Source organism: Equus asinus, chromosome 10 (genome assembly GCF_041296235.1).
Source record: "Equus asinus isolate D_3611 breed Donkey chromosome 10, EquAss-T2T_v2, whole genome shotgun sequence".
NCBI classification, from domain to species: Eukaryota; Metazoa; Chordata; class Mammalia; order Perissodactyla; family Equidae; genus Equus; species Equus asinus.
In genome coordinates, this window is record NC_091799.1 from 92,035,770 (window position 1) to 92,059,056 (window position 23,287).

The window sequence follows — 23,287 nt, forward strand, 5'->3', positions numbered from 1 at the left end:
CATACAGCCTACTGAATGCATTGCTGCTTCTAGCAAAAAGCATTTATTGGTGTATGCAATTTCGCTCTTAAATTTGTCTTATGTATTTGAATTAAAAGATTTTATCACACATGGAACTCTGTAATTCCCAAATGATGCTGAATAGCAGGTGTGTAATTATAAATTAACATCAGCTGGATAGGAAGGGGTAAATTTTTAAAATGCAAAAATCTGCAATGACATTAAGCTTGCTTTGAGCCTCTGTTCTCTCAAGCCCTATCTCTAAGGGAGATAAAATAATGAAAAATCCTCAGCTAAACTGCTGGCAAAACTCTTATTGTTTGTACCACTCTTGGAAAAGACTCTTGGGACTAGCAGTGGAATCCTTGCTATTGATTGGCTGGTTAAATAGAGGACTATTAGCTTCAGACAGGCTAGATTGATTGTAAGGCAGCAGCAGGAGCTGAGACTCAGAGCTGAGTGAGCGTCAGGGTGAAAAGGAGAGAGAGAGGGGAACGCGAGGTGGAGAGGGAGGCAGTGCACGTTCGTTCCCTAGCATCGCTCTGTGACTGCCGGTGCTGAATATCTTGCTCCGTAGCTGCCCCAGTCAACAACTTACTGAGGTGCCTTTTCTTTTACAAGAGGATGTCTGCTTTGAGCCCCAGCAAGAAATAGCAGACTTCACCTTGGAATAGTTCGTCTCACTCCTGCGTCATTAAAGAGGATCTTGAAAAGGAAACAAAAATCAAGTCTCCCTTCCAGCCCCACTTTGTTCCAGAATTGAACAGAAACAGTTTTGTGCTCCAGGTAAGGAAATTATATTTTTATCTCTGGATGACTTTTTAGTCATATACAGTAAAAGACATCATAGCTTTGCATGTTTTAAAAACTGAGTTTGCAGTGACGTGTTAAAGTTAATGCAGCACACAGGCATGTGCATTTAGAAATATGTTGTTGCATGTTTATATGAATATGTTTGTATTTTATTTCCAGGTTTATGTCAAGTTTTTCTTTGACTACTAAATTATAAGTTTATGTAGCAGATACTCTGTATGAAGAAGAGAAATAAGCAAAGTCCATACTAAAAAGAGCATTTTTGGTGACAACTTTAAAATATATTCACGTATGTGGTTCTTAACTGTTAAATAACTTTGAAAAATAATAGCATATTGTGAAAGGACCATTATTGCATTTACTGTCTATTATCATGTTTCATGCAGACATAGAATATACTATGTGCTTTTCAGTGAATGTCAGTGGTTAATTTTTTGCTAAATCTGTCTTTTGATTGCAGTCTTAACTCTTCAACGTAAACATGACGTGTCTTAAATGATGTGACATTAGACTACCGTCTTATTATGGTTAACAATTAGTCTCACAAAAGTACTGAAGTAAGGCAAAGAAATATGACTCTGAAGATGTTTAGCTGTTCTAGAGTTCACAGCTAGAGCTGCAGTTCCGTCAATTATTTTCATGAGTGTCAGTGATGGTATGTGCTGGGAAAGTGTCTATGAATATATAGGAACTGCACATATTAAATTCTTTGCTGGAAACAGAATTTTTTTCATTTTCTTTTTTGGGGAAAGTGATGGGATGGAATAGGAATGATGGGTTGGAGCAATGCACTACTGATGTAGTTGACTGACCTTAGGCTTACAGGTCAGAAATGTCAACTGCTAAAGAGACAGCATTGCAATATCAGACAAAAGGGATTTATTTCTCCTTACTAGAACTAAAATGGTTTGTGACAATTTTGCTGTCAATTTATTTGCTTTTGAACCAATGAAGAGAGATAGTTTACCCCAAGGGCTGCTCTGATTGTCCTTTTGAGTGAAGTTCCCTGAGTCACTCCACTAATCAAAGATCAAGCTGCTATCTGTGATATGTCAGCAAAACTTTTTAATTTGTTGTTCAGTGTTTGAAACAAGAATGTGGGTGCCCACACTTAGGAGCCAATGTAGCTGAAGTTAGGCATATTATATACTCTGAATGGCTGTATTTTTGTATGCTTCACCTTTGCTTGTATTTTAAACACAACTGCATATTTGAGGAACACAATTTTTCATGTCACCTGTTTTGTCTTCCAAATGTGAAATAATGTTTTAGTGCTTTGGGATCATATAAATATTACAGCTACCAAGAGACTTCCATTTATAATAACCATATCAGAAAGGAGTAATTGTATTGTTATTATAAATTTTATAAAGTGCAGTTTGACTAAGGGAATAGAAATGTGTATTAGAGAATATTGAAATTTTTTGTCTTTGTATTGTCATTTAAAAAGATGATATATATCTCTTGTGAGTATTATGCTTGAGAAACTAACACCAAACTATTGACTGAAGAAGGTGGCAGGCACTGTAGACGATACATATATGTATATAGTAGCAGTGATATATCAAATGCACATGCAGCATTTGTCTTAAATCTATTATAATATCCAAAGCAATAATTTAAAAAGGTTATATTAATTACGTCAACTTTTTGTGCAACTTATCCAAAATGGTGTTTTTAATCCTTCCACCTTATTGTTTATGCAAACAATGTGATATATCTCAACAAAGGATACAATTAAGGTTTAACTAATTCATCTAGTAATTTTTATATTTAATAGACAAAATTATTTAAAATTCTATAACTTTTGCTGCAGCAATAATCGTCTGACCTATTTATACTGCACAGTTTCCTTAGAGCACTTCTTTATGGGTTATATTGAAGTATATCAATGAAGAAAACTAATTCCCAATTGCATTGTGTGTTTTGGTGAGACCCTTAATGTTTTAACATGAGTAGATGTAAAGATCCATACCTAATTTTTTTCTATAATAGGCATGTTTTTCCTTTATATAGATTTTTAAAATCATTTCTTAAACTATGTGCCTCTTGCATTTAGGTATTCTTCTCAGCTTACCCTCAACATTACTTTGATTCTCTTTTTTCGTTATCTTACCAATCCTGTAACTGCCTCTATGAGGTATTTGATTCCCCTTCTTCTTAATAGGAAGCGGTCTCATGATTGGGAAAAGAAAGGAAGTTCTTTTTTAAATAGCATTTCACACTTTCCAGCTATGTAATGAATATGTCTACTGCATTCCAGATCAGTGCTCCTCAGTAAACGTGATGGAGGAAGACAAGTGTCCTAGAAGTGGCATATAAAGCATCTGTCTACATCCAAAATCTAGCAGCTTACTTAGTTCAGCTTAGGAATTCTCACTTTTCTTTGCATTTTTACAGAGCTCAATTTGACCTTTTATTCAACTTTCTGTTCACTTCCATAGTATCAGATGTCTTTCCTGATTACTCATTTTAGCCATAGTAAACCATCAAGAATAGAGAAAGTACAAGCTCCTCTGTTTTTGTAGATATCTGAACCATTAGGGGGCTCTTTCTTCCTGTGTTATACTCGGCAAACCACTGAGAGAGGTGATATTGCATTCTTAGAGTATTTTCCCTGTTTTTAAAATGTGAGAGCTGCTTGCAGTAGCTTTCTCTTACTTCCCACGAAAAGAAACATTCCAGATAAATAAGAATTCTTTATTTTCACAGGAAAGTGAATTCATCCTATGCTTTCTAAATTTATTCTCTTTAAAATATTCTAGTATATAAAATATTTAATCTTTGAAAATAATAATGGCTTGAAATATGAAAATGACATTTTAGGCAAATTTAAAGATTGTATGTTATGCAACTAGCATCATAAGAAATATTAAAATAAGAAAAAAACTGAAGGGAAGAAACTTCCTTTACAATTGTATGTAAATATCTGTGAACATCACAGAGAAAATGAGCCGACTCTAGGCTTACACGCAATTTGCTTTCAGGAGAAGAGAACAGCAGGCAGCTAAAAGAGAATACTACTTGGTTCCTACAAAAGCAGACATAAAAGAATTGAAAATAATAGGATTGTTTCATTATGCATACACAGGTAGGAGATGTGTTTTTAAATAGCAAAAAAAGTTTCTTCGTCACACTATATGAAGTTTTCATAAATATACACAGAGGGTGAGGCAAGGGCTGATTATGGAGGTAAAGGGAGTTTTCTGGATCACTTCTGAAAGCTATGCATATTGAATTGTGTTGCAGACTTTCTTAGTAAATGTAAACACATTCCTCCCACCTCCCCAGCAGCTAAAGATGTCCCCTGACTACGGGACTTGTTTGGGGATTAGTCAACACTTAATAGTGACTGTGCAAAAGCAATCTATTTAGGGGAGCTAAGCTTTTCATCAAATGGTACCAGCTCCATGGAATGAGAAAGAAGTGACATACACTTTCTGAGAGAGATCACTTTTGAGAAGTGAGAGAAGGGGAGAGAGCCTGAGTAGTTAATCATGGAATTCCAATCTTGTTTTGAAAGCCTCATTGACTTATCAGGTAGAAGAGTAGTTGCTTAAATAAAATGGGAAAATGGAAATGGTACAGGTATTTCCTTTCCTGGTATTTTGAAAGTAAATACGTAACAGTTTTATTCTTTGTGTAGAAATTCGTGTACCTTGAGACGAGTGAATTTTGAATGCAACTACCATAATACACATAGTTGTGTGGGGATCATTAATGTCTAACTGGAAGATTGGTATATACTATAATGTAGTTCTTTATCACAAAATCAGGTTTTGGTAATGTAAATTATTGAGTAATAAGTCTTGAGTGGGAATTCTAATGCTAGAGATTTAACATAATCAGTATTAAAAATATTTTAGAACTTTAAATCTTTTCTAAAAAGAGATTGTCTTTTATGTTAAAGTAGCACAGCATTGGAGATGAAGAAAGGGGCTAAAATTGAAAATAAGACAAAGAAATAAAAGTGTACATGAATGACTGTACATGAATATTTTTGTTGCAAAATTTTACCCACAACCAAGAGAAAGATATAGCACTGCAAGTTAAATATTCATATTTTTGATTTAATGGTAGAGAAGTGGTAATACCCCGATGAGTAACATTTCTACTGTTCTCATGGTATGGGGAGAAAGCTCTATAGAGAAGTAAAAAGTAGGACAATCAGTAACTGGCATGGGTAACTACTAACACCATGGGCTAAAATCAAGCTTTCAAGGGAAACGATATAGCTCATTCTTATGGAATTTAATATAATGGATGGAGATCGATGATGTCAATAATTAGAAAGCATAAATCTGTTTACGTTTGTCGTTGTTGTTGTTACCAATGAACTGAACTGCATTCTCTGCAAAGTTACTTGCGGGGGCCTGTTCGTCTTTGTGAAACTTCATGTATGTATGGTTGGGGGAGAATGTGAGTGTGTGTGTATATATGGGTATGGTTGTTTTTAGAGTTTGAATAACATTAAAATGTAGTCACCTTTACTGTGTGACGTAATTTGTGCTTTCTATTTTCCATTTCCTACTTCAATAAATTACCCTCACTGTATTCAGTCCCTCCCTCCCCACTGGCACACACACAAACACGGACACTATGATTATCTCTAGTTATTCTGTATTAGAATTTGCTTAGATATGACCTTAGATTTGTCCATATTATGCCTCTTCTAATGGGTATCGTTTCCTGTGCATTAGAACTGCATCTTGAGTCAAGTACCTGAATCCTTAAACTTTCTTTTTTACCAAACTTCAGTCACTCTAAGGTGTAAATGAGAGGATTTTTGGCACAGGGTTACTGAGATTAATGGAAGATAATGTGTTGGACGAGGACATACATTTCATTAATCACAGAATGGATAAGGTATAGGTAGAAATAAGAGCGAGTGTTATCACTTATCTACCAGGTATACAAATGCCATTCATCTCAACTTATCCAGTTATCCATTCTCACCCATGCTTGGCAGAAATAAAGTAAGTGGGAAAAGATCCAGTAGTAAACAGTAGTATATAACAAATAGCATTTTAGAGCAGGCATGGCAAATGGGTTTCAAACATACATGAGAAATACGTTTTTTAAATGAATAGACATATTTTAGATGAGTTTTAGATTTACCAATAAATGGGAAGAGAGAACATAGAGAACCCATATACTCCCTCACCTCCATCTCCCCAACCCTGTCAGTTTCCCCTGTTATTAACATCTTTCATTCGCATGGTACATTTGTTGCATTGAATGAGTCATTATTAATAAATTATCAGTAACGAAAGCCCATAGTTTACATTAGGGTTCAGTTTTTGTATTGTGTATTCTATGGTTTTAACAAACGTATAATGGCATATGTCTGCCATTATAGCTATATGCAAAATAGTTTCACTACGCTAGTTCTCCTGTGCGCCACCTGAATAGTTTCCCTCCCACCCGCCCTCCCTCCCCTGTCCCTTGAACCCCTGATCTTTTACTGTCTCCACAGTTTTGCCTTTATAGGAATGTCATATAGTTGGACTCATGCAGTATGTGGTCTTTTCAGGTTGGCTTCTTTCACTTAGCAACGTGAATTTAAATTTCCTCCATGTCTTTTTGGATCTTGATAGCTCATTTCTTTTTATTGCTGAATAATATTCCGTGGTATAGATCAACCACAGTTTGTTTATCCATTTATTTACTGAAGGACATCTTAGTTGCTTCCAAGTTTTGGCAATTATGAATAAAGCTGCTGTAAACATTCATGTGCAGGTTTCTGTGTGGACATTAAGCTTTTAATTCATTTGGGTAAATACCAATGAGCATGATTGCTTGTTCATACAGTAAGAGTGTGTTTAGTTTTGTAAGAAACTGTCAAACTGTCTTCCAAAGTGGCTACACTATTCTGCATTCCCACCAGCAATGACTAAGTGTTCCTGTTACTCCACATACTTACCAGAATTTGGTATTGTCAGTGTTTTGGGTTTTAGTCATTCTAATGGGTATATAGTATATCTTGCTGTTTGTGAAATATACGTTTGGTAATAACTCCTTGCGCCATGTTGAGAATAATTTTGAGGCACACAATGATTTTCAGGAAACATGTCCATAATCAATTGGCAATGTTTCCTTGCGAAATTATTTTTTTCCCTTTGCAGGACAGGGTGTGTATGTATGTGTAGGGGCTGCTACTTGCTTCACATTGCTTATAAGAGAAAATCCCAAGTCCTCAGGTAGATGGTGATTCTTCATAATTTGGCCTTGACCAAAGTTTCTGACATCACTGCTGGTTACTCAGAGCTCCAATTAAGCTGTGTTTGCCCTAGCCCCCAAAGCACTTTCTCTCTGCTCTCAGCTTCTGCCTGTGATAACCCTCCTGATTTGATTGGCCTTCTTTATCCTCTCTAATAATTCAAGCATTACCAATCTTTCTACAAATCCTTGAGAATTCCTCTGCTGTTAATCACATAAGACCTGGTCTTTACTAAACATTACAGAATCTTTCTATTCAAACTGTATGATTCAAAAGGGGAAAGAAAATCTTTTGCATTTATTTTTTCCGGTCCTCAAAGTGCAATGTTCATGCTACTTATTAATGCCTCTTAGTTGAAGGAATAAATGAAAACATTAGTTCTTCTAAGTATAAAATATGTAAATGATTTTTTAAAATTTTGTCATGTTTCCAAGTTCTTTTCCTTTTTCTCCCCTTTTCTTTTCTTCTAAAGGGGGCCAATTCACTTCAGGGAAAAGTTCTTGTGTTCTAATCCTTACATGAAGATGGGTACTTATAAAACTCGTAGTCATGCCACTGAACTGTTCTGTACCTGCTTTCCTGTCCACACATTGGAACAACATGAAGTTGTATTATGGTAGTTAAGTTAATATATACACATCTCTTGCAGATATCATTATGGATGAATATAGGGTCATTATGCAGAGTATACTATTGGATATCCCTCAGAAAACAAAATTTAAAGTATTTGGTGAAAGAAGGCAGTGTAAGGCAGAGAAAAGAAGGTGAAAATTTGCTTATGCTTATGCTCCCTTTTTGAGCATTCATTTGAATTTAAAAGATGTTGAAATGAGAGCCAAAGGATTGAACTATTTTGCTAACGTACTAATTAAATTTGGAAGGTCTCCTGAAACAATGTACAGATAAGAGTGTATCTGAAGCATAAATAAACCACCAGTCTATGAAGATGTTTAGAGGTCCTGCAAAAGAGCAGATAGGGAATGTATTTAAAATGCCACTGCCTTCTCTGTCACCATCTCCTTCTCTGAGTGTGGATATTGGGGTTGACATATTTATTTGTTATAAATTGACTTATATGCTGAAATTCCCTTTCTTGATATTAATTTAATAATATATATATGTGCTTTTAATATTCTTTTTTCATAAAGTTTAGTTGTTGGCTGGTAGAAGTACCCAGGGTATCATTCTTCCATCTAGTTATTGAATGCTTCTGTCATAAATCAATATAACCTTAACTTCTTGGCCGGAACTAGAAAACTGACCAATTCATTGTCAAGAATACTTCTTGATAAATGGCTTCTTAAATCTACTGAGGACAGAACACTTTGACCCATAGAAGCAAAATTATCACTGAAAAGAGAGGTTTTTCAGAGCAAATTTCTGAGGCTCAATTTTGAAATTTACTTGATAGAAAAAGAGAATGAAGAGTTGGATTTCAAATTCAGGTCTTTCTGTCTCTGAAGCTGTTTTTTTTTTTAGCCCTATGTTATATTTTCTCTCTTACTCTAGAAACTTACAAAAGGTTTTTTTTTAAAACATTTGTAAGTTTGAATTTTATCTTCCTTATAACATGGAAAATAATGGCATTTATCTTATAGGGATAATCTGAGGGTTCAACAACATCATACAGGTAAAAACCCTAGAAGAGTGACTGACATAATCACAGGCATGAAAACAACAGCAAGATCATTTATTTACATTAGATGCTTCTGAATTCACAGTGCTTGAAAATGCCTTCTTACTATTTATTCAATCATTCTAGAAACATTTTCTGGGCAGCTAATAGTTATGAAAATTTATTCTTAACTATTTTTGTGGCTACGAAGATGAATAAAGAAAAGATAAGTGTTCCTCATCTAGGAGACAAGGAATAAAACCATGCCAGTAATTGGACTATTGGTTTTTAACTCCACACATTCCCCTCCATCCTCTAATGTGGGGTGGAAGCTATTGAAACAACATTTTTCCCTTCCCAGCTTGCTTTCTATGAGGTTCTGCAAAGGAAATACTAGAGGGAAGGTAGAAGGCAGGAGGACGGAAAACGACCTTTCCCTTTTCCTTTTACTGGCTGCTCATCTCAGCATTACCTCACAGTGCTCTTCACTTCAGCAGCGGCAGTTGATTCAACTAGCATTTGCTTCCTGTTTCCAGCTGTTTCCAGTAGTCACAGTACTATCCTCATTGTGCCTCCTCAACAGTTACAGCACCAGGCAAGTAGTGCCCTTTCCCTCCCACCAGGGGGCCCCTTCTCCATCTTTTAGGTTCCTATATCCTTAATAAGTAGCCATTCTTCAGAAAACAAAATATTTCTAAGTCCTATATTTAAAAAAAAAAAAAGGGTGGGGAATACTTCAAGACAGAGAGTGTAAATTAAAGGTTTGTTCTTGTCATTTTTTTAAAGGCATTTATTTGATTGTAAAGATCATAGAAAAAGAACCAAGAAATTGTTTGTTCTTCCAGGCTTAAGGGTGGTAACTGCTTCCAACGTTTCCTCTCTCTCACCTCACTATTTTCTTGCATTTTCAGTCTTCCAAGATGTGTATTCAACTTTCTGTTAAAATAGCTGTTGTGATTTCTGTTCTGACTCAACACTGACTGAATAAAGAGTTGGTACTTAAAGTTGATACCACAAGAGTTGATGCCAGAAATGGAATGGGATACCAATGTTGGGTCCAGGGAATTGGTTTGATTATATCTTTGGCCATGAGCAAAGTACTGAAATATTTGTTAATGGCAAATGGAATACTAATAATCTATAGAATGCAGTGGCTTCCCAATTAATCAAATAACCAACCATGTTGACTTGTGTTGAAGTGCTTTCCGAAGCAAAGCTCCAGAAGCCAAGTCATAAACTGTCCATCACTGTTTGCAGTGCTGATTACAAGACTATAAGACGGAATAATTGTTTTAACTTCACCCGAGAGCTTACAGATAAACCAGAAAAACAAATAAAAACCACACACAAAAGCTCATGGCTTTAAATTTAGATCAAATCATTGCAAGAAAAATAAGGTCATCAGAATGGATTTGAATAACCTGAGAAACTTGAAACCCTGAGTTTCTCTAAGCCTCTCTCATAGACAGAAGACTTCTTTCTTTGTCAGAGGGGACTAACCTTTCTTTACCTGAAGATCCCATAATAATTCACCTGATGGACTTGCCCTACAAAGGTTGTTCATTTTCCTCAAGACTCTCCTCCCTGCCTTATTATCTCCTGACCCATCATTAGAATCAGAGCTCTTCTAGAGCTCAGCATGCTCTAGAAGAATACATACAAAATGTGACCTAGGAGGAAGTAACTTATACTTCAAAATAATTGCAAGACTTTGCTAACTGATATCAGCCAAAGGCCAGGGAGTATGTGAGGTATTGGATTCAAAGAGAAACAGAAAAAGGATGATAAAATATAATAGCTGAACTTACTGATATGGGTGGACCTAACAGGGGTTCTGTATTTAATAGGTTTGATTGCACATCTGAAAGTAGTGCTAAGAGTTTACTTGGTAGGTTGACTGAAATGGGTATTTAACAGTGACCTACATTCAAAGAGGTTGACATCTCATAACTTGTTTATCGTAATATAGAAGGAAGAATGCAAAGGCTTAGAGAGATAGGAATGTTGGAGCAGACTTATTATGTGCAAATTGCCTCCCTACTCTCTTCCACCTCACTCCCACCTCGAGGATTTGGAGGATGTTCTCTTTATGAAGGCGTTGAAAAATAAATAGGAGATGAGGATACAAAACATTTCAAATACTGTTTGAAATGATCTGTGGTGCTATCCACAGCAGTGCAGACGTGATGGTGGGGAATGTCACCATTGATTCTTCATCTGTCACCATTGAGATGAGCTCCCTGATATCAGTATATCAGATGGGGAGATTCCAGAGTAATAGAAGCCAAGTAGATAACTGCCAAGGCTAAGATGATGCACTTAGCAAATAAACAGCAGGGAAAAATTGCTGATCAGGATGTTTTTTTTTTTTTTTAAAGATTTTATTTTTTCCTTTTTCTCCCCAACGCCCCCCAGTACATAGTTGTGCATTCTTCGTTGTGGGTCCTTCTAGTTGTGGCATGTGGGACGCTGCCTCAGCGTGGTCTGATGAGCAGTGCCATGTCCGCGCCCAGGATTCGAACCAACGAAACACTGGGCCGCCTGCAGCGGAGCGCGCGAACTTAACCACTCGGCCATGGGGCCAGCCCCTGATCAGGATGTTTTTACTGTCAGGGATCTTTGCTGTTGGCCAATTACTCATGCTATTCTTGCTAAAATTTTACTCAATATTTACAACAACACATTTTATGTCTGTGACTAGAAACATGACTTGAATTTCCAAAATGGAGAGCATGACCTCTCATCCAGTTCCCAAAACAAAACATATCTGGAGCAGCTTGATTGATGAGATGGTAGGTTCCCTTGGGTAAAGACCAGCTATACTGCATCAAGTATATATTGTAAATTTCCCTCCATGCCTTCTTCAAAGGAGCCAATGGTCACTTATTAGGGTGACCATACATGGAAGAGAAAAAAAATAAATCCCTGGAAAGTGACTCACTGTCTCTGAAGTGATGCTAATTTCTGGTGACCTAAAATATATAGTGACCTGTCAAAGTGGGAGATTATGGTGGTCAGGTGATATGTAAAGGTTTGAACTACATTTGAATCACAGTGGGCTCAGTCTTGTTAACTCACCCTTTGATTGTTTTCCTAATTCCTGAAAGTGTACTTAACATATGAATAAATTTGCAACATCTTTACATGAGATTTCTGATCCTGAAACTGAAGATATTATAGAAGGAAGAGCTAAATGAAAGTTTTGGGGGAATTTTTACCACTCCAAAATGGTAAACATTTGTAATAATTGCTAAAATTTTTCTTAAATCCAGGATGCTGTACGAAATGTGAGAGACAATAAAGAAGAAATCAGTTACTTTTATCTTTGCTCAATATGAAAAGTCATCCTAGAGAACTTGATATTAGAGTTGTCTCTAAAATGGTAATAAGTATGCCCCAAAGAATTGTGGGAGGAGGGAAGATATTCAGGATGACCGTGGAGGGTTGGGAAACGTACATGTAGCCCAGCATGGCTGAGATATTGGGTCTGTATTAGGACCTGTGAGCTGTTGGCCCTGGAGAAATAGACAGGCAAACAGATTACCAGAGTATATTCTGTATTATGCTAAGGAATATGGACTTTTTGGATGATAAATCTTTAAATGTTTTTAATCCATGGAGTAACATAATCTGCCTTTAAGTAGGTATCTTAAACATTAATAATAATAGAATACAAGTGCTCAAGGTCCTTTCTATAATTGGAGAATGTAGGGCAAATATGCTGGATATAGCTTCTCTACTAACTTCTTTCATTTCAAATTTTAGCCTGAGTTAGGTTAGACTTCCATTTTGTTTGGGCTAATAACAAGAGTTTAAGGAGCTCTCTTGGGACCACTACTGTACCAGACCTCATATAAATAAATGAGTTGCCTAAAGCAATAGAACTTCTTCAACATACCAGTTAGTGTTTTATGCATGCTAAGCACACTTTAGATCTGTCACAACCAGCTGTTCAATTTAAACTCGCGACTGGTATCTGAACAGCAGCAAAAGATTTTCAAACCCAATGAACACTAATTAAAAAAATATTCAACAGAATTTAAGTAGTCTCCTCTTTTGATTTTATTCATTTATATATATAAAAAACAAGTTGAAGTTATTGTCAATAGTTAAATGGAGGAATATTAAAGAGACATTCTAGGCCTGCCTGTTATATGCAAAAAGAATGAAAGAATATATCTATTTTGCTAAAAATTGAAACAGTGCTCCAAAATGCTTAGCAAACAAATAAAAGCTGTCTAGAATATTTTCACATAAATATTAGACTCTGTTAATGCAATTACCTGATACCCTCACATATGTGCTCTCACAAACTTCACATGAGAAAACACTTCTGGGTGACACTAATATTCTTTTCACCACTCTCCCTTGCCCTTCATTTTACAACTATATGGTATTGGGAAAAGAAAAAAAATATTCTTTGTTGCAGAGTCAGATGCATTTTTGCCCCCATGCTAACAAGTCCTTCACTAATGATCAACTCAGTGTGAAATAAGACCTTCTTTCCACTTTTGGAGTTAGGTTTGCCATATGTTGTAGAAAGAACGTTCTAGGTTAGAGTAGTTAGTATACAATGGTAGAAACTCTTGCTACTCACAGTATGATCCATGTACCAGTAGAATGACATTAACTAGGAGCTTGTTAGAAATGGCCAAAATACACTGGAGTCGACTGAATTAGGATCTGCATTTTGACAATATCCCCAGGCGATTTGCTGGGATATTAAAGATTGAGAAGTACTAAGCAATGCTAGTTATTCTGTGATTTAAATCTAATTGTATTCTTCTTATTTGGTGGTACTGGTATGTCTTTCAATATTTTTATATAAAGTATTGTGATTTGAATTAATTTTTGGTAATCATGCCTCTATATATTTCATATTATTAACATTTTAATTAATAACCTTGCTTTACATTTTGCTTAATAACTGAGGTACATAAGACTGCTCTAAAGCATTTCCTAAAATATTCCCCCACTCTGATGCTAGGAAGATTCCTCAGGCCTTGTTGAAAAATGATATCTAGTATTCCTTTGTGTGTAGCAATAAACTCATTCTGTTCCTCATACTGCTCCTTGTCCCCAAGCAATTTGAAAACTCTTGATACTAATTTCTATTTCTCTTTTCAAGGGTTTATTACACATATTAACTATTTTGAGTGAAAAATCAATTCCCACCAAATTCCTTTACCCTTTGGATTTGTGAACGCTCAAAGTAGGTCACCTATTTTCTTTTCTATTACAGATCCCTAGTTTTTATAATACTATATCCTCTGTCTATGAGTTTTATAATTAATATTTTCTAAATTTTTGTGATAAAATCTTGAATATTGTTATAAAAATCATTACATCCCTTTTGTTCATAATATTTGATTCGATGCTTGTGGTACAGGTCTTATCATAATATCATATAATTCATATTTTCAGACAAAAAATACAGACTGTCATTTTGTTTCGAACTTTTTGAGAAAACGATGGATTTCTTTTTGATAACTAAAAGAAATCATAAATATATTACAAGATAAGAGTGAGTAAATGAGTTGCATATGTAATCTTATACAACTATGAACTTGTAATTATTTAAAGAAATTACCTTTTACTGCATATAATTTTTGTTCCTTTTAAATCTTCTCTTCTCCACCTATTCATTCCTGCCTGTCCCCAACACTAGGCAACCACTGATCTTTTTATTGTTCCAAACCACTACTTTTACAAATATCTCTATCAATATCTATATCTATATATCTATATAATTGTAAGACAACTTTTTAGAGCAGTTTTAGGTTCATAGCAAAATTGAGAGGAAGGAACAGAGACTTCACATATATTCAAAAATCTCCTGCGTGTGCATACGTATAGCCTCCCTCATTATCAACATCATTCACCAGACTGGTACATTTGTTACAATTGATGAACCTACATTAACGCAAAGTCCGTAGTTTACATTAGAGTTCACTCTTGGTGGTGTAAATTCTATGGGTTTGGACAAATGTATAATAACATGTATCCATCATTATAATATCGTACAGAGTATTTTCACTACTCTAAAAATCCTCTGTACTCCTCCTGTTCATCTCTCCTTCCCCTTGAACCTCTGGAAACCACTAAACTTTTTACTGTGTCCATAACCTTTTCAAGAATGTCATATAGTTGGAATCGTACAGTATGTAGCCTTTTCGGATTGTTTTTTTTCCACACGCATTTAAGGTTCCTGCACATCTTTTCATGGCATTGTAGCTCATTTCTTTTAGAACTGAATAATATTCCATTTTCTAGATGTACCACAGTTTATTTATCCATTCACCTACTGAAGGACATCTTGATTGCTTCCGAGTTTTGGCAATTGTGAATAAAGCTGCTATAAACATTTGTATGCAGGTTTATATGTGGATATAAGTTTTCAACTCATTTGGTTAAGCAGCAAGGAGTGCGATTGCTAGAGTATATGGTAATAGTGGTTTACTTTTATAGGAAACCTCCAAACCGTCGTCCAAACTGGCTTTGCCATTCTGCATTCCCGTCAGCAATGAGTGAGCATTCTTGTTGCTCTACCCCCTCACCAGCATTTGTATTTTCAGTGCTCTGCTCTTTGGCCTTTCTAATAGGTATATAGTGGTACCTCATTGTTGTTTTAGTTTGCTTTTCCCTAATGATTTATGATGCGAGGCATCTTTCCATATGCCTGTTTGCCCTCTGTGTATGTTCCTTGGTGAGGTGTCTGTTCAAGTCTTTGGCCCACTTTTTAATCAGATTGATTGTTTTCTAATTGTTGAGTTTTAAGAATTCTTTGTGTATTTTGGATATAGTCCTTTATCAGATATGTCTTTTGTAAATGTTTTCTCCTAAGCTGTGGCACATCTTCTCATTTTGTTGATGCTGATTTAATTTTAGAATTTATTCTTTATTTTGTTCACCTACTTCACAAACATGCCCTGTGTACCTTCGACAACAGTAAAACTTAATTCCTAAACCACCCCAAACTTGGTCTAATGGAGGAGACAGAAGGTTTTCTTTCTTTTCTTTTTTAAGCAGCTCTAAATAAAAGAGCTGTCCTGAAGATCAGGCTACTTCTACCTGGGGGAATCTGTTAGGACTACTTGGTGGAAGGAGCTGGTGGCAGTTGAGATTTCTATACTTTGGGTCTTTCTACTGTTAAATTACCTTTGACTCTTCGTTTAATGGCTAGTTCTTTTCTTTCTTTTTACAGTGTTTAAAGTCATCAAATGATTCCTAAGATACTGATTCAATCCTTAAATATTATATGTGATTTTATCAAACTGTATTTGGCTTGAGCTTTCCATTGACGTATAATAAACCATTCAAAATCTACAAATATAAATCAGAAAACCCCACCATATTTAAAAATTATGGCTATGCATCCAGGAATTTGGAATACAGATTTTGAAAATAGAGTGCCCTCTTTGACTATCTAAAACTCAAGAAAATCCATAGGAAGATGCATTATTCTAGGGCAAGTCCCTTTAAAAATCATGCCTGTCAAACAAGAAATTCAGAAATCTGTGAGAGCACAGGAGTCTGATGGCAGAGAGAATGCTGATTCAGTCCTTGAATTTTCCATGACGACTTCTCACCTACACTTAGCAGCTGTTTATTGCTTGGTTCACTGGAGCATATGATGCTGAACCAAGCCATGGGTCAATAAAGTCATTTACAATGATCAACCCTCTGAGTGAAAGAGGTGATGAATCAACCAAAACCCCTTTAGGCAACAGACCTCGCAGGGAAATTTTGCACTTTAGGTAGTAACATATAATCAAATGAATCAGCAGCCTGCACATCTCCCTAATTAATTTTACTACCTTTGGAGGAAGCATGCAACAGAGTTTTAAATGCTTTTCTCCTTTACTAGGGATGTTAGTGGTTAGATATCAGATTCTGCAAGAAAACTTTTAAACCTTGACCTTATAAGTATTTAGACACTGATTTCTTGATTTTTATGTTATCAGGTTTGAATTCAATGTTAGCTTTGATATCCTTCACGTCTATGTGATATTTTCCTATTAGATTGAGCTAAGAAAATTGGATGTTTTATAATTATTATAAAAATGATATTATTAATTAATACTTCAATAAAATCCTAACAATTCTTTTTGAGTGCATACTGAGTCCCTGAGCCACACATTTTACTCATCCTATCTCATTTAACCTTCACAGGAAGGTGTGAAGCAGATGATATATTTAGTCACATTTATGGAAACTGGGTGTTTAAAAAGGTTAAATAATGTCCTTAAAGTAGTAGAGTTGATAGGTAAGCCAAGTTAAAACTTGAATATAGGTCTCTCAGAGTTAAAGTCCATGTTTCTAATTACTACGTTACCAGCAAATAATGACATGACATTTATTTAGATACTGTCTTTCATAAAATTAATGTATAGTTTCTGAAACTTTAGCACTTTTTAACTGTTTGAAAAGATTGCTAGATTATATTCCATATGATATTTCAAAATTGATGTATGAATTAAATAACAACTTGTTATATTTATGTTTTAATCACAAGAATGACGCTTTATTGAATGATAATAGATAACATATTTGGAGTCCAGAGAATGTGACACCATGCTAACTGCTTAAGTGTGTGATCTGACGTAATCCTCCTCCTAACAGTGGGAGGGGTATTACCAAACTATGATGGACTGATGTCTACCAAATAATCTTTTTAAGTTTGAATAGAGAGAAATGTAACCAGAATTACATAGTTTTTCTGTGTGAAAATCCTACCTGTTAACACAATCTCCATTTTTTAAAAATTTTACATTGCCAAGTAATTTCACATTTAGTCACAATTGTGAATGACTTCTGAGACATTTAAAAAGGCAGCATGTTTGTGTATTAATTTAATCTGCCTGTAAACAATGTTTCTAACTTCGTATAGAGATTCATCAACTCAACAAGTGTTCATTCCATGCCTACTGGGCAAGGCATGAAGTAGGTGTTGTATAAAGTCAACATGTTTAATAAAACTGACCCTGCACTTTTGCAGTTCCTAAATATTTTCTGAGGGATAATATAAGCACATGCAAATGTAAATAAAACAGTCCTAATTAAATGAGTGTTCAAGAAAGTGAAGTGCAAGCCAAATTAGTGCATGATGCATGTTAAGTGAATTGAATTCACAGAGGAGAGGGACCATTTAGGGCTAATGTGGTCCCAAAATGCTGTAACAGGCAGAACAGATGGACTATATATAAACCAGATGTCAACTGGGATTTCCTGTGTCCTATCAAAGCTGGATTTATTTGAAATCAACCCACTTTCCGCAATTTCAGGCAATGTGAGACCCAAAGTCTTCTCTATGAGTTCTATGAATTCCTAGAAAAGCATCAAGCCCACACATAGGCTGTCTCAGTTTACGAAAAATCTCTCTGGCCGTCAAGTCTTTTTTCTTCTGAATTGCATGGATCCAGAACCAATCTTTATTTCCTTTTGAGAAGTACACAGCTCCTTCTCAGATTTCCACAAATAGACCAAAAATGTAACAACATTCTCATATGTCACTTTGTGCAGACAATAGTATTTAATCTAAACTTGAGTAGAAATAGAAGAGGGGACGAGTACATCATAGGAACACTACAAACTAAGGGTCGAAATATAGACACTCCTATTGGTAATGTTTTCAACCACCAAACCATCGGAGATTTTACCCTGCCACTTCATTACAGGTAGCACCTGGATTCATGACAGCTCAGAGGCTGTTCTTATCTTGTTCTCTCTAATTTCTCTACCTCATTCATTACTTCCTGACTTATTTAAAAGAATGTCAGGTTCTTTTCACTTTGCAGTCTGGAGCTATTCATCTCCTTACTCTTTCTCTTAAGCTCCAGGCTAAGCCACAGAGGCCTTCTATAAAACAAGATACACCCTCCTTAGGAGGCTCCTGTGTTTATTATATGTAAAATATCTCTTGTGCTTTTCTGATTTTGCCAACTTTAAAAGGATTAATCTGGGCAGACATTATGAAAATGACATATTGCACTTAATGTATTTTTGGACTTTGGAGGACTAAAGTTAACCTGGAAGTGACTATTGTGCAATGGTTCTGCACATGCTTCAAAACACTATGGAAGAGAATTTTTCTACTTGTTGCACTTTAGAGGGATGGAAGTTGAACTCTACTATTCATGCTTTAAAGCATAAAGGTTCACTTTTCCAAAGCATTAAAGCAATTGCCGTAATAGGTGAAAACTTCGACTTCCATGGGATTTTTAAAAATTTTCTTCTTTTTTTTTTTTTTTTTGTTGTGGGAAGATTAGCCCTGAGCTAACATCTGTCACCAATCCTCCTCTGTTTTACTGAGGGAGACTGGTCCTGAGCTAATATCTGTGCCCAGCTTCCTCTACTTTGTATGTGGGATGCCTGCCACAGCATGGCTTCACAAATGGTGCATAAGTCTGCAACTGGGATCCAAACTGGTGAAGCCCAAGCCGCCAAAGTGGAATGTGTGAACTTAACCACTGTGCCAAAAGGCTGGCCCAAAATTTTCTTCATTTTGAATGGTGTATACTACATTGCTACATTACTTTAATATCAGTGTTGAAAAATTACCAGTTATACTTGCTGTTTATGATCTATTTGGACAGTAAGATATATATTTTACATATATTATATATATATATATTTTTTTATCTGTCTTTGCCCTAAATTGAATTGTAAATGTGTCAGATCTTCCACTAAGTGGTCATCCTGTCTTTTCATTGAATAGCTCAAGTTATTGGAAGCTGAATAAAACGTGTCTGATTGTTATAAAGTTACTCATATCAAGCCAGAGTATGTGTCTCTGTAATTTTCATTCCTTGGTCTTACAGTTTTCCCTGGGTCCATGCAGCAAGTGTCTCATGGTTCTACATGTGATTTCCTCTTTTGTTTGAGCTATGTTCATGTTAAACTTCACCATCCTGGTCACTCCCCTTTCAACGTTTTTCCCTATGGTGCCATTAAAATATGATAACTAGAACTGAATACAATGGTCCAGATTTGGACTTATCCATGAAGGATAAAGGATGTAGCATCTCCCTAATTTGAAACACAACACTTTTGCTAATGAAGACATATACTGATTTTTTTTGTGGCTACAAAGCAATTTATTGAATTTAATGACAATGAAAATCTCTGAGTTTCTTTTACATATGTTGCTCCTAAAGTATATCTCCACCATCATGTTTTTATATAACTATCATGATAGAAAATTCTCATTCTTATTTTCTTTAGTCTCGGATTTTGTTGTCCAATCTCTTGATGCAATTAATTGTTTAGCTTACATTGTTTTGGATTTCTTCACATCCAAACTCCAATCTATGTTATTTTTATATTTTCTATAAAATGTTATTTTATTTTCTCTATAAAATTATGTGTGAAGCAAAAAAACCTAATAAAATATTTCTCATGAAACTGATAATACCTAGTTTTTATTTTGTGTCTACTACTATCGGGAATATGAATATACATGCCAGTAGTTTCCTGAAATAGACTCTTTTGTCTTTCTCATATTTTAATTTAGGAATTTCACTGAGTATTCCTACTCTCTAAAGCTTCAAAGAAATATGCTTGTTTCCTTTTAAGAAATGGGTTTCCCAGCTCTGAGGTATATTATTTCTGACAATCCTTCTTTGACTTATGAGGTAATATCTCCTTCTGATATTCCTGAACAAGACTACCAGAAAATGTCACAGATTGCCTGAAATCATCACATTGATGAGAAAAATTCTCCATCTATTTTAGAGTAGAATTTTATTCACAAAATATCCTAAAAAGAACACAAATATGTATTAATCCTTCATTGATAGATTTATTATTCAAAAATCACTTACTTAGCTTCTAACTTTTAGTCCCTAAATTAGTCACTAAAGGGCCAATGGAATGGTGTGGGGCAAATAAGGCACTGATGCTTTTGAGGAGGCCAAAGTGTAACGGAGTGAAAAGCTATGTGAATATATGATGACTTGAGGACCGAACAATGAATCTTATGCTAGGGTTATGTAAATGTAATGCTGGAACATATAGGAATGAGCACATGAGAGGACAGCAGTAAGAGACAGGAATGGGCCTGTTTGGAAAAGTGTTTTATGTCACAGTCTTCAATAAAAAGAGGAATGGCCATTTGGCAGAGAATGAAGTATCTAAATTTTGAGCTTTTCAATGTGATTGACCCTATGACTCTTCGGGTCTTGTATAGACTATAGTGCAGTGGTCCCTCTTACACAGCTGCTTCTTAAGCAGACAGTGCCTAAGTAAATGTAAAGTCTTTTATGTCTTCTGAACACTGATGGGTGGTTACTCAACTTAGCCTGCAGGTTGTGAGGGCAGGATGAGATAAGTTTAATTGCTCTTAAAATACTTTGATGATTTCCTTACAGAAAGTTAGAGGATAAGATTTTCCTTTGAGATGCAATATTCTATTAGTGATATGGACAATGACAAAAGGTGGGAAAAGCATAAAAAAACACAAAGGTCCAGTGACTGGTTGTAATGAGGGGTGAAGAGGTAAAGGAAACAGAAGAGACATGATAACTCCCTATTTTCTGGCTTTGGAAATTAGAGAAATGGTAGTACTATACACAGAAATTACATATAAAGAAGAGTTTGAAAAGCAGTGGTAATGATGGCTTTGGTCTGCAGTATTATGACTTTGAGATATATGGAGGAATAAATGTGAGTTTGGTAGACGTTTGGGAATTTAGTCTGAAACCTCAGGAAAGATTTGGGAGTAACCATCATTTATCACTGCCAGATGAAAACGTGGTGTTGGCTGATGTTCGCTGAGGACAGAACCACAGAAAACACCACAGTGGAAAATCAGATTTGTTTAAGAAGAATAAAGTAATGTAGACTGAGAAAGAATGTTAGAAAAACAGAAAGACATTTAGAGTAATTAGTGCCTACAAGTCAAGAAAGTAGAGAATTTGAAGTTATTTGTTGCTTTATAATAACTCACTCCAAAGTTTGTGTGCTTAAAATGGCACCCATCCTTCCAGTATTTCTTAAAGTTTCTGTGTATTGTAAATGTGGGAAAGCATTGGCTTGGTGGTTCTAGTGAAGGTGTCTGACACAGTTGTAGGTACCTTGTGGCTGGAGTAGCAGTATGGGAGATGCCTTTGCATATCTCTCTCTTCATTTAGTCCCATGGCTTCTCCATAGGATCTCTTCATGTGAGCAATTTGGGCTTCCTTATTGCAAGACAGCTTCAGGACATTGGGGCTACTTACATGGTGGCACAGAATTCCAGTGCAAGTCTTCCAGTTAATAGTTTGAATATACTACCTTTTATGACCTAACCTCAGAAGTCATATGGTGTCACTTCTGCAGTGTTCTATTGCTACAGGCCCGTGCAGATTAACCTGAAAAGGATTAAATTCTATCTCTTGATGGAGAGATGGCAAGGTTTTAGAAGAGCATATGTAATTGGAGAAACTGTTTCTATCTGTTGAAAATTCAATGTGCAACATGAAAAACTGACCAAAAATGTCATATATGATGGAGATATAAAGTATGGCAATGGCTAACCTATGCCATTAGCCCTGCAAAGGGGCATTATACAACCAAGATAAAAGTAAAAGCAAGATTTCAGTGACCCAAGAATTGAATGGGAGGTAGGGAAGTAGAGAGAGGGTATAACAATTCCATTTATAAATATTGAAGATAAAGAACTATAGGGTATGGTATGTAGAAGAGTAAACTTTTCAAAATGAGAAAGACGAGTGTGTTTATATGCTAAAGAGAAATATATAGAACATGGATTGGAAGTTATGACCTTTGGGTCAATTCTGGTCCCCTCCCTGTTTTTATGAATAAAGTTTTGTTGGTACGTAGCTAGACATTTGATCTTCAACAGAACTGAATGATTGTGACAGAGCCCATCTGGCCCACATAGCCCAAAATATTTACTATTTAGAACTTTATACAAGATAATTTTTTTAAACTCTGATCTAGGAAATAAATGGTAGAAATATATATTTAAAAAAAATTGGGGCTTCTTGCTGGAGCAAGATTTCTGAAAAATTAAATATCTGTAGGATCCAAATTTTATCCAAATTCTACTAGCCTAGTAGCCAGTATATACTAGGCAGTGAAAAATATTTGTTGAACTAGTGAATGTACGAATAAGAACATCAGCTTTACTAACAACTCAATCACTCTTTAGGAGTGAAAGACAAAAGAATAAATGCTGATTCAGATTTCTTTTCCAGCAAAGTGTGGTGTAGAATAAGATAATGGGCATAGAAATGAGAAGGTTGCTATGTTCTAATCCCTGTTTTCCCTGTAACATAGTAGAAGTGATTTTGTCAGTTTAAGTGTGAAGGGAGAACGTAGTTCAGTCTCATGAGATATGCACCTTGAAGATTACAATGAAATTAATGAGTTTTCCTGAAAAATACAAGAGTTAACTTTGTTCACCTAGCAGAATTACTACCTGCAAAGATTTGCCTGCTGCTACCTGGGACATTTAATCTGTATTCCATCTTCCTATGAATGTGGTCAAAGTGGTATTTCACCAAGATTTTTCATCTGTAATAGAGGGGGTTTTTATCTTCACAGTATGTTCTCAGAATTAAATTACATAATTTTATAATATGCCCAGTACATGTTAGACATTATTTCTGAATTTTGTTGTTGCTGTTTGTTTGTTT

At 35.4% G+C, this 23,287-nt stretch overlaps 1 protein-coding gene across 3 annotated transcripts in view; it reads left to right on the top strand.

Annotated features, from left to right (window-relative positions):
• The first annotated feature begins 451 nt into the window (after positions 1-451).
• The window catches only part of CDH18 (cadherin 18), a 909,359-nt gene continuing 886,523 nt past the window's right edge, over positions 452-23,287 (top strand). For all 3 annotated transcript variants that reach the window (XM_044779466.2, XM_044779468.2, XM_070519846.1), the window contains exon 1: positions 452-786. The gene's annotated coding sequence lies outside the window, so the exon portion shown is untranslated. The remainder of the gene's footprint in view (positions 787-23,287) is intronic.